The 13,355-nt window shown below is 35.1% G+C and overlaps 1 protein-coding gene across 7 annotated transcripts in view; it reads right to left on the bottom strand.

Moving 5' to 3' along the window:
• The window catches only part of B3GALT1 (beta-1,3-galactosyltransferase 1), a 202,842-nt gene that overhangs the window by 148,271 nt on the left and 41,216 nt on the right, over nucleotides 1–13,355 (bottom strand). The window contains exon 2 of one of the 7 annotated variants that reach the window (XM_072040931.1): nucleotides 13,019–13,121. The exons of the other annotated variants lie outside the window; for them this stretch is intronic. The gene's annotated coding sequence lies outside the window, so the exon portion shown is untranslated. The remainder of the gene's footprint in view (nucleotides 1–13,018; nucleotides 13,122–13,355) is intronic. 7 annotated transcript variants of the gene reach the window in all.

The raw sequence follows: 13,355 nt of genomic DNA, 5'->3' as shown, positions 1-13,355 counted from the left end.
CAAATTGAGTATCTATATGAAATGAGTCTCTTTCCCAGTCTGAATAAGTACCAAAAATAGCTGTTTGTTTACAAGATAGGTAGGGATCAAATCTAAGCTGTTCAGCATTACCTACGGTAGTCAGAGTAAACTAACTGTTTTATCATATTTTGCTTTGTCTTTTAGTCTAGCTCATTTGGTAAGGAGTAGCACTGGAAAAGTTTTAATTGTCAACAAGATTTGACAACATTCAGTGAAGTTGTGGATTATGTATTATCGGGTCTGTCAAATTACGTTTGGTGGTAGAGTATGTCCTTAGGATATATTGACCTTGTATTCATGAAAACCGTGAAAACCTTCATCTCCAGACTGATGAATGACTTTGGAGCTAATTTTATTTGATATCCAGGTGTACTCTGGATATCAAAAAATGTGTATGTGTCTCAGCTTTTGTATTTCTGATGTTTGTAATTGCTAAACTCAGTTCTGATTTTAACCAATCAACCAAGATAATCTCTGATTTTAATCTCAATTAGCAACTTAGCTAGCAGGGATATAGGAAAAGTAGTCTTCTGGAAACTGTAGATCCTTGGTATATCATATAACTAGTTTATATTATATTTCTCAATCCTAGAAATTACTTTGGCTTCAAGAAATGTATGTCCATATGTGTGTCATGTATGATACTGTTTTGAGCTACAATACTTTGATAACTCACTTTTGTGCAACTGATATTCTAATATTTTACTGTCTTGTTTCAGATATAAAATTTGAATCTGATATCCAGCAGCTATAAACCTTTTCATCTTGTATTTCATTGTTTTAGCTCTCCAATTGTTTTCAAATTTAGAAGTAATCTCTGCCAAAGTTATGCCATACTGCTGCATTTGGCATAAGTCAAAACTATCATTTATACCACTTCTGAAGATCTCTTACCCACAGCTGAAGCTATCCTGTTTAGTGGGCAAGAAATTAATGAGGATTAAGGTGAGAGAGGTTGCTATACAGGAGACTGTAAAACTTAAAACATGGATTCTCATTTAATTCCCGTCCTCTGCTTCATTGTCATTGTGTTGGCATTACTGATACCAACTGTGCAAGATTGCCCTTTTCCTGGTTCTTCAGATGAGTCACAGCAGTGTAGTGAAAGACTCTCATCTGAGAAGCAACAGACAAATGGATGGAAGAACTTGAGCCTCTTCCCCACAAAATCCTTACACCTATGGACTTTGTCCTGCCACTTGACTTAATGGGAGTGCAGAGGCAACTGGCCTCATTAAACAAAGCCATTTGTCTATGCTCGTGATGTATGCCACACATTGTAGGGCCAGCAAACCTTCACTTTGCTTTTCTCTAAAGCCATTTTTGCCCAGTCCAGTAGTGGCTAAGTGAAAACCTTTAATTTACTGTGTAGGAGCACATATACTTAAATATATGCCATTACCAGTGACTACTAGGCTCTTTTTGTTTGACAGCTTTCTCTGTCAGGGTCCCAGGAATTTTGTAGCAGGCTAGGCCCCATTATATTAAGCACAGTGCTAATATACTAAAATTTGCACTGATAATCTGAAGCTAATAGTGTGCTGGGCCAGCAACTTAATTCTATGCTATAAAGGCTTCACTATTCTAAAACACTGTAGTCATGCAATGGATGTGGAACTAATCAAATTCTCTTAGTAGATCAGAATTTACATGATATTAAATATATTCTGACAGCACAGTGATAAAGAAGATTAAAAGAAACGAATGTGCAGAACTGTACCAGTTGCATCTATCTTCATATTACTTTGGGAGATTTTTTCCTTTCCCCATTGAAACCTTGAGTTTGAACAACCTCCCACACAATGCAAGTAGAAGGACAAGGGTTCAAGTCCAAGAGCTGGTGTTTGTTACTATTAACAAGCCCCTGATGTCATCAGTCCTAACAAATGGATTGAAAGTTATACATCATCAGTTAAGAATTTGGGCAGATTATATCAAAGAAACAGGCACTAAATTAGTAGTTGGAATAATATTAATTAACAGACATCACAATATGGTTTTACATTTTTTGGTACAGTAGATCTTCACACTGCATAATCTTGGCTCATTAATATGAAAAAGAGACCATGCAATGATGCTCAAAATGTACCATAGGTTTAGCCAAGTGGCCTTATAGACAGCACTGATGTCAGACACCAGTGCAAATAACATTGCCAAATCCCTGGGTTTCTTTTGTCTTTGACTGGTTTTTGACCATGGGCTGTTATTGCACAAGCCAAGGATAGATAGCTATAATTTGTGCTCCTTCCCAGCTACCCTCAGCTTCCTGGACTGCAAAACTGCTGACTGGATGGCATCCAACAACTGCCCAGGGCTGTGCTAGAATGGCCAGAATGAGACGAGGTAATCATTAATCTGTGCCTGCGCTGCTTGGGCAGCTATCGGACTCACTCATGACCTGCCTAGGGCATTGAAGAAGCAGGATTTCTGAAGAGAGGCTCAGTGTTGCTCCCTCATGGGTTTGAATGTGCTGGCAAGGCTTATGCCAAGTACTCAACCATCAGTAAAAGGCAAATAAAGAAACCTGAATAGAAGTGACTATATGAACACAAGAAAAAAGTTGGCAGGAGTCATCATTTAGGCCTGATAGGTTTGTTTCTTTGCCCCAGCTTCCTATGTACAATACTTTCTTTTAACCTGTATCGCATATTTGAATGCTTTTACTGTGTATATTGTCAGTGGTACAAAGGTCCTTTTATGTAGTGCTGTCCCTGTTCCAGCCTGCTATAGGGAACACTGAGTTTTGTTCCTAAAAATTTTGTTCCTAAAATTTTGGGGCCAGAAAAGGCTGCAGATGCCCTAAACAGTGTGTCATCAGCCCTTCTAGTAAGTTCACTACTGTGCTTCTTTGTAGCACCTCAGATAAGAGTAGATCAAGGGATTTAGGCCCAGTGGAAAGGCCCAGTGAGCTCAAAATTAACATTTCTTTTGAGGTTGAATTACCAACACCTTGTCAACTTGTACTGAAGCTTACATAACCTTAAACTGATACTAGTGTGGACTAGGATGACACGCACCTGAGCAATTCATTTAGCAAATAACAAAATGAAAATCTGGAGGTTCAGGCACTTTGGACTTGAAGCAATCTCATGTGCACAGCAGTTGTAATTCCTGTTCTTGGGTAGAATATTTAAAATTATTTTTCACAAAATGAGATGTAAGAAAGGGAACTCAGGTTTTTGTTTGTTTGTTTTCTTGTATGTATCAAAAAAAAAAAAAGTAAGAAAAAGCAGTTGTAATGATAAAGAATCTCTGTAGACATTTACTCTTTCTAAATCTCTGTCTTTAGGAAACAGTTCAATTGGTCTTTTCAAATAATAATGATTATTTGTGGTCCTTGAGCAATATTTTTTTAGTAAAACAGCTCAGCCTTTCTTCCTCCCTCCTCTGCCTCCTGGCCCTTGGCTTCTAGTATAATATATTTTTAATAGAGATCATTTACATTGTCCAGGTTCATAGAGTTTTGTCTTCCAGTTTTACTCTCCCAGGGAATTATATTACAGACTGAAAATGGAACCATTCTGTTAATTCAAATCTTGACAATGCAGAATATGTAAAAGCACTGCCAAGCTAAAGGCATCTTCTTGATCTTATCTCTCCTGTGCAGTTTGCACGTTTTAACCAAGATGTAATGTTTGATGCTAAACATATGGTCATTACCTGCATGGATACCCCCACAGTAAGAACTAAACTTCTCCTGGAACACCTGGGCTAATTTAAAACCTTTACTTGTTTGACCATTATATAAATGCAAGTTAAAGCTCAAGTAAAATCTTTACACAATCCTCTAACAAGTCTGAGCAGAAAAATCAAATTTGTAGATTCATTTCTGGCTGTAATTTCTGACTTCTATTTCGGACTTTCCCCTTGACAAAAGGTAAACCTGAACATATCTGACAGATTTTTTCCATTCTATTCATTCCAAAATTAGATTTTATTTTCAAGATTTATATGCTAGCGATGAAATATATTTTCTTATTTATACTAAAAAATTCTTACTGCACAAAATTTCCTTGTTCTTAAATTTTGTTTTAGCTATTTCAGTGTAGTTTATTTCATTATGAGTCAATTTGTCTTTAGTAGTATTATTTCAGCTAATACAACTGTATCAGTGGTTTGTAAGAGTAGTGTTTAAACAGTTATATGATATAAACCAGTATGAGTAAATACTGTAGGGTAGATTATTCTATTGGAAGTATGTAGAAACCTGAGTTCAATGGGCATGAAAAGAGTGACACCTGTATTAAAAAAAAATATTTTATTACTTCATCACAAGTATTGCAATACTTCACAGTTAAGGCTTCTGAAGTAAATCCCATGGAAAAAAAAAAAAAACAAAAAAAAAGACGTTTAAAAACAAACACATCCCAAAGCTTACAAACATCACTAAATCTATGTAAAATAAATGCACTTACATACAGTATTCTGACAACAGTTTAAGGTAGTTTCAGACTTTTTTTTATACATGCAGACCATTAAGTGGAAAATTTAATCAAATAACTAAGTATATCTAATCACTTTTTGCAGCAGAATGACAGATCTTTGCTGAACCATTATTACAGCTTTTAATTTTAAATTGCTTATTGAACAGACCAATTTTGACCTTTAGCCAAATTATGGAATTATCCATAAAAGCAAAGGGATAAGATCTTCAGGTACAGTAATTTCTGATAGTTACCCCAAGGTCAACAGAGCTTTGAAAGTTTATGACTCCTGTCTACCCAAATTAATTCAAGACATCTGTTTGGCTTCAAGATGCTGCAAAAGACATAGCGTAAATGAAGCAATAATTTTACAGAGTTAATAATTTATATAATTTTTCTAAACATGGAAGTTAATCCTAAACTTTGTACTATGAACACATTATCTGTTAGTCTTCAATTTTGTCTGTACAGTAAACCAATGATAAGCTAAAATGTGTATTATGTTTTGCATACATCACTTCATTAGACAGAACACACAGAAAACTGCCTTTTATTTTGTTTTTAAATCATTTTAAAACATCCTGCTGGAACTGCCAATAGGCCATTTTACTTTGAGTATTTTTGTTTGTTTGTTTTAAAAAAAAGCTCTCTTGGGAATAACATTTGTAAACTAGGGCAGCGGGTGGGGAGCTGGTGGGGGAGGTTCAGTAAATGCAGTTAATAAAGGTAATAGTGCTAAGGAACTGTAGCTATTATTAGCCATAAGAAGTCAGTTATGGTGGCAATAATGTCCATTAGATGTGCACATTAATCCTTCGAGATTTACAGCTAAATCTTAGCGTAGAAAAGGACTGTTTTTTCATTAAGTCAGCAAATTTAGCAGCATGTAACAAACACAAGAAGTGTACTGGGTCTCTTCTCGCTGGAGCTGCATCCAATTTGATTTACACTTGGTACCTAGTGAATAACTTAACATAGCATTTTCACTTTATGCTTTAATTTTTTCAGGGACTTTCAGTCTTTGTGATGATACCTGCTATCTCTGATGACTATTTTGCTCTATTTATTCACAAAATAGGCACAAAATAGACCGCAGCAGAGCAGTTTTCCCTGAATGACCTAAAGTCCATGTCTTATGTCTAGGATTAAAGGTTGTTCCACTCCCTGTAATTTCCAGACTCCCAGTGAGGGTTCCTGCCTGTGCAAATCCTGGTAATACTGAGTGACAGCCCAACATATGGTTACATTTTCCTACCTTTTATAGTTTACAGGAAATTATTTAGTAGACCAACCTGTAGGTACCATTGGCTTTGTCATTTTTCATATCCTGAAGAAGAGCCTGCTTGCTGCTGTTCATTTGTTCTTTAAGATTATGGTTCTTTAATCATATCTGTCTGCAGCACATTTCACTGCAAAGACTTAAAACTATGTTCCATGTATGGAATAGCATAATTAATTCCATTTTTAATTTTTCTAATTAAATGTTATTTTGTATATAGAAAAAATTGACAAAATAGCTACCTGTAAATGCTTTTTGCTGCAGACACGATAATATGCTTATAAAACAGTGTGCTTGCCCATGATCTTTACATATTTACTGCTATGAAGTCTTTCATCAATACTTACTTAAATTAATCAGTTTAAAAATGAATAGCTCAGTCTCACTAGAGGCCATAATGAATTTAGCATCTAAGCACCATTTATATATTTCAAGGACAGGTCAAAATCCATAGGTATTCTTATCTATACTGAACTCCCATCTATATATAATGACTCTCAAAATGTCATGACTTTACATTCATTATGCTGTGATTACAAGCTCTATATTCTTCCTCTAGCTCCCAAGACCTATAAATTCTTCTAATGTTGCAGTCAGTATGCATTTATTAGATGCAAAATCTTTTACATTCCTGTTGTGTTTAACAAATAGTGCAACCTGTAGGAGTTAAAACCCCACTGTCTATTGCCTCTCAGTTATATTTGTCTGTAGTAAACTGGCAGTAGACACAGGCAGTCTGTTTGCTTATACTAGAGAAAAATATTCCTAGATTTAAAAACCATCAATATTAAATTCTTAGATGAGGATGCACCTTCATGCCCCTATTCATTAATCACCTGTGTCACCTAAACAATATTCAAAGGCAAAATCAGATTTATTTGTAGTTCTAAACATAACTTCTGTTGTGGTTCTGAGACAAGCTGCACTCATGATCTGTTTACCTTTCAAGTTTCCTTCTCCAAGAAAATCTACGATCTGTGATCCAGCTGAAATCTGTCATTCTTTAAGCACCCTATCCTTGCTGTACTGTTGTGCTAACAGGGACTTCTTATTGCAAACTCCTTTGATTGCTTACCAGTTTCATAGTAGTATTTTTTACCTTCCCGTTACATGCCAAGATAAACTGTACTGTCCACCCTATGTACCTGAGCTGGATCTTCAGTATTACCTAGCTCTTTCAAGCAACAAATCTTGTAAGATATTCAAGGACGTTTGTTTTCCCTGCATTTGTGTGAATCCCACATTACCATGCAACCTCTGCAGCACTCGGATAGTTTTCTTCACCTATTTGTGAAGAGAACCTACTTCACCTCCTATTTTGTGCTCTGCCACTTCAAGTACCTGCACTCTGGCCAGTCAGTCCTTAAGTAGATGTTCACTGAAATTAATGTTTCTTATCATTTCTTGATATTTTTCTTCTACCTGACCAGCCATTATTTTCTTAATATCATGAATATCACAAAACATTTTCCTGCCTCCAACCACCAATTTGTTTCCAGTTTACTCTTCCTAACACTACCTTCTTTAATTTAGCTTTGTTATACTCAAACAGAATAATGTCAAATAGATAAATCAATTTCAATAAAATTTAGTTACATATCATACTACACCACATAGCCATATCTTCACAGAAAAATTGAATAAAAAATGTATTTTGAGAAAAGAAATATCTTCACTGACAACTGTGAGCAGAGATTAAAAGCTATTAAATAAATTATTCACTTCTGTGAAGTGTTTGCTCAGCCCTACTAAATGTCTACAAGTAATATTTCTAGGTTTATACTTTACAATTTCACATAATGGAAATTAGAAGGTGATGGACAAGAGGAGAATCTGGCAAGCAAAATAACCTATGAAAAATACAGAGCAATGAAATATAGAAGATTTTTTCTGGTATTCGAAAACATAGACTAAATTGCAGGGAGCTTATATTCATTTGTCCCCTGATCCCTTGCAGTAATCACAGTCCTGACACTGGTTATCATGTTTTTTCTGTGTTATCAACAGGGACTGCAAGATGCTTAGAAATGATTGCTACAGTAACCAGCCTGTAGGTAGCCACTTACGTTCACAGGATGGAAATGAAAGCCTAAATTCAACCTTTCCGAGACATACTGATATTTAATTCTGGGCTGAAGAAAGCTACCTATTTCCATGGAAGATTCAGAGCAGTAAGCATTCACAGAGATGGGTCTCAGATAGCAATTTTACTCTTTCAAAAAGCCTGAAAAACTTCATATCGATTAATCCAATGATCAGGGCCATTAAGTAGGTATTAGAAAGTCTAGTTCCACATTTAGGTTTTAACTCCCCACCTAATCTTGAGAAGGCTTGGAACGTGTAATTTGCATCTCCCAGAATATCAGATTCTTGCAAGCGTACTGTTGTGTCAGTGTCCTGAAATGGACCCGTGGAACCTGGTAGACTTTATATTTAATATCTCAGTATCAACTAGAATTGGAATTTGGTTGTTTCCACTGTAATCCTGCAAGCTTCAGAGTATTTAGTATTCTCATCTTTCTTCTGAAAATACTCAAGCACTTAAGGATTGATTAGTAGGTAGTTGGCAGTGAAACCTTTTAGATGCCAGCCTAGCAGAGATACTAGTGAATCCCAACACCTTTCTGAGTCCAGTGCTGAGGCTCTGATATGTACCCACAACATGTGGTGCAGTGGACTTCAACTCCATTCAGAACAAATTACTGTCCTTTGCTCTTGAATAGCCTCTTCTGACATTGAAAGGCCACCTTGTGTCATAGTCCCCTGGTGATGTGTATTCAAGCAGTGTGTGACTTTGGATGACTGGTACTTAAACAAACCTGACACACAATTTACAAGCACTGACCCTGTCATGAAATTGTAGGCTAAATTGGTACCATTTTTGGTGTCTACAGGAAAATGTCTCTATACACAAAAACCTGCTGAACTCTGATTTTTTGAAAAAGCATCAGAATTTAGGTTTAGATTTGTGACTGCTGCAGTGGTTAAAGTAGCAGTTAATTCAGGATGGAAGAATTTGAAGACTGGATAATTTCTCTTAAAAGCTAAAAGGACAAAAATGACTAGTAAAAAATGCAGAGGAAGGCATGCAGTTACAAGGACGGAGCTTAACAGATGTTTGGGGATCTTAGTCTTGTTTTTTCAGGTAGCACCATCAAGTATTTCTGTACAGGAAATATACTGTAGTGGTTTTGTTTTTGTGTTTTTTTTTTTTTTTTTTTTTTTTTTTTGTGTGTGTGTGTTGTTGTTTTTTTCCTTTTGAGAGAGATGTTGAAAGTAGACTAGTAGCAAAGCTGCCAGCATTATTTCTGCAAGTGTATCTGGAGATTGCAGGTTTTCTATAGTGACATTTGCTCATTCTTTTTCATTCCACAGACAAAGCATCCCTGTATTAAATGAAATAAGGTATAATTACATGAAAAATTAAGATGTATCAGGACACTCTGACATATACGTGCTAGAAAATGCGGATATTATCAGAAAATTACCACTTAACTAAAGAAAAGTTTTATTGATTTTGAGCATGAGTTCTCACTTTACTGGCAAAGATTTTTTTTCTTGGCATTCTAACTACTTTCAAATCTTAGGTTTATTACAAAACACATAATCACCAGGTTAATATAAAGAATTACAGTAATCAGTTATATTTAACTGGCATGTTACTGTTCTAAGTAACAGTTTATTGTGGATTGCTTTTTGAAAATGTAATTTAAATGAGTAACCTCTCTTTAAATGTCAAAAATGAATTCAAACTGATCCCATTTTTGCCTTGTACATTTTTGTGAATTATTTCTGTGAAGAAAACTTCTGCCCCCGCAGCCTAGTAAATAGCATTTATTGTTTAGAACTTCCTGTGCATTACCTAATACTTGAGTATTAGCAAAATGACAACAATTAGTTGATTTTGTGTCCTATATCTCTCCTGAGATGAACAGGACAGATGGTCAAATATTTCAGACTTTAGATTGGCCAGTAAGAAGTTACTTGCAACTAGTATTAATGCTCCCATCTAAGGTCTTCCCTCTATGGCATCATTGAAGTTTTCTGTTCCAAAGCATTCCAGTTCATTTTCTAGTAATGTTCCTGTTACACATTTATTGAGTGAAATAGTGACACACTGATGCCTATAACAGTTCTGCCAAATCAGCCAGAGTGGGATCCATGGATGTATATCTGCAACTGGTCATGGTCTCTTCCATGGAATTGAAAATTTCATCAATGAGACATCGTAAATGAGTATTAGGATTGACTCCTGAATTGGGGGATAAAACATTTTATCCCCATATCAATTCCCAGTCAACACATCTGGGCAACTACCACATTTTTTTCTTCATGGTTATCTTCAAATGGGTATATCAAGGTTCTCAAGCCAGATTTCATTTTTCAAGCAACAGAATTCTCTACATAGCTTATTATCTACATAGCTCTCTTGCTGCAGAACAAGTAATTTTCCAGAGTTAGCAACAATCTTGTACCTAGCTGGTATACATCTATGTGGTACTGTATTATGTCCAGCCAGTCCATTCTATCTCCACTAAGAAGAAGGAAAAAAGTCTTCACAGCTACTGTACTCCATCAGTTTTTACAGACACTTCAAATCACTACGTTAATTGAGTAAATGTTAATTATGTTATGAATTTGTATAATTATTTCATTGTCAGTGTTACATGCATTGCTCTACTTTTTAAACAACATTTTACAAACAAGTTTCTTCTTACTGTAACCAACCTTCCTGTCAGTTCTGAGTTTCTGTTGTCAGCTTTATGTACTAGTGTAAGGAAAATGAAAGTAACTGCTGTTTATTGGTGATCTTTGCTGGTCCCTGGGCCATTCCATTCCATTCCATTCCATTCCATTCCACCATCAGCGTCCTGATGAGTCTCTACATAGACAGGCATCTTTCATTTTTGGGCTCTGTTTTAGAGTAAATAACTGATCCAGAAATAATTGTCAACAGTGTAAAGGCAGACCCCAAAGCAACCCACACAAAGGCCTCTGAAGAGAGTTTAGACCATGTACAATGTTAGGCAGGAGGGGAATATTTGCATTACAACAATCACTCTCACGTGAAAACAACACAATTACAGAGTCCAATTTCTCACAAGGCCAAACTCAACTAGGTTTAGAAATTCTTGAGAGTAGATATAAAGTTTACTAAGACATATTTTGGAGTTGGCAAAGTGTTATAAGCTGTAACAGGAGATGCAACCATTGGATGGCTCTGCAAAATTCCAACAGTGAGCAAAGAAAGCAAGAATTACCTTTCCTTCCGATACAGTCTAGCTAATATTACCTTGAGGTTTCTGTATTGAGCCACTTTTTTTTGTTTGTTTTTAATAACTTTTTCTAAAATTCACTTATTTCAGACTGGTGAACCTAAATATGAAGAAACTATATTTGTTTTGCCGCATCTTTTAGTATTAAATAATATAGTAGCATTTGCCACACGGTAGAAGAAAATGTGAAACCTGCATCAATAGATATTATTGATTGTCTAGTATTTTTGCCACTTACTACAAGACACAGAAGGAATATGGAAAACTAAACCTTGCTTTTAATGACACAGTCGTTGATGCTATGTGCTTTCATATTGTTGTAGTATCATTCAAAGTAATATTTTAATATTTGATTAGCTAAATTAGGTAAATGAGAGATGCAATTAAAATGCTATTCTCAGCCTCTACAATAATTACAAAATTAGAAGAGCACTGGCTCAGTTCACATACTTTACGGGAAACATTGAAAAAAATATTACTGTCACTCACTCAAGTAGTAAATCAGCTGTTTTCAACATGATTTAACCTTCATATAATACTGGGGGTATTTTAAGTTAATATTTAGTCTTTCTAAACTATAACTTCTCAAGCTGAAAGAAGACACGTGTTCAATCAATTCAAAGCACAAAGTTCTCAACTTTATTTTACTGAGACTCACTTTTTCAGCCTGAGAAACCTGGTCTCTCCAGTCAAGCAAAGAACTACACTCCCCTTTGAATTATCAAAAATATAAAATCATCTTAATATGCTGACACCTGTTTACCACTCCATTGAGCATTATGACTTCTTGGCCTAAAAGTTGTTGACACATGAGATGTATATATTTTTATGTTTCCAGTTAGCCAGTTAGCCTCTAGTGTAGGTTAAAACACAGTTGAGTTTATATCCAACGACTAGAGGGAGCTCTACTTTATGGAAGATCTCACCCAGATTTTCAGCTGTTTGAGAATTCAGTTTTACTGATTAGCTGGTGTTACAAAAACCATGGTAAACAGAATACTTAAACTTACTGCAAAGCAAAGGACATACATAGCAGTGCAAATGATTCTTTTCTCTTCTTTGGTTGTTTACCTGAAGGAGGAATTCTGAAAAACAGGAGCTGGTAATACCACACTCGGTGGGCATTCTCAGAGCTATGTACATGTATTGTCTTGGAAATGTATGCAGAAAACTGATCTACCCACCATAAGAGTCCAGTCTTTGTTATAAAATTAAATAACATATATAAGCCCACTTCTTTTAAATTAACATTTTATTAGCTTTCAGAAATTCTTGTCTATTGCAAGCTTTTAAAATATCACCTCTATAGTATTAGAAATTGCTATCATAAAGCCATATGAATCACAAAGAAAATAAATAATGATCACATTAAATAAATAGAAAAGAGCATAATAACATAATTATGTTCATAATTATATGCTATAATTATGACCTAATATATTATGTAATTAGCACGTGAATTCCAGTAATTTGTTTTAGACTTGCATTTGCATTGTTTTCAGAAGAAAGTTTACAAAGTGCAAACGTTTCTCTGACTCTACATTACCCTAAAACTGTTAATATGTAAACATTTTAGGTTACTACCTATTGTTATTTAGACATTATATTTAAAAATAGTCCCTGAAACAGGACAACAGTCCCAGGCAAAAAATATTAAATTCTGAAACTTTAATAAAAGTAAGAATAGAAGCATGTGTATGTATATATATATATATGCAAATGTATACATGCATGTATATAAAATGTATTAGATATCATAATATACTCTAACATACATACAGATGTACAAAAATATCAAAAATATACAAAATACACTATTTAAAGATTCTTTTTAATTGAAAACTTTGTTACTTTCTAGAGAGAAAAACTCTCCTATTTACAGGAGAGATATAGCATAGGAGGTGACCTATATGAGTGGACGAGAATAGAAGGATAACCTATATAGCAAGGTATCCATGAGGACCGAGAATGTCAGTCACTGCCACACGACCACCATTCCTTTTAGTCTTCCCACTTACCATGCTTTACTCGAGAGCTCTCTATTGCTTTTCCTCATTCTCCTTGCTTATTCTCCCCCCTTTGAACTTTTCTTTCTGCTTCTTCTCTTTGATTTCATTTTTCCTGAAAGAATTCAGAATGGTAGCACTGAACTTTTAACCACTGACATTCAAACAGTATCAGAATGATGTCAAAGGAGTTCACACCTCCCTACCAATGTATGTTTTTTAAAAATTGACTTGACTTCTGGCTTCTCAAAATGTAAATGCTTGTTATAGAGAGAGAAATATGTCATAAAAAGTAGATACTAAAGAAAGCAAGAGGCTTTACTCACCCCTTTTATCTTTAATGCAGTTC

Source organism: Anas platyrhynchos, chromosome 7, assembly GCF_047663525.1.
Source record: "Anas platyrhynchos isolate ZD024472 breed Pekin duck chromosome 7, IASCAAS_PekinDuck_T2T, whole genome shotgun sequence".
In the NCBI taxonomy this organism is placed as follows: Eukaryota; Metazoa; Chordata; class Aves; order Anseriformes; family Anatidae; genus Anas; species Anas platyrhynchos.
Note: the sequence above shows the minus strand (reverse complement) of the source record. Positions and strands in the feature narration are given on the sequence as shown.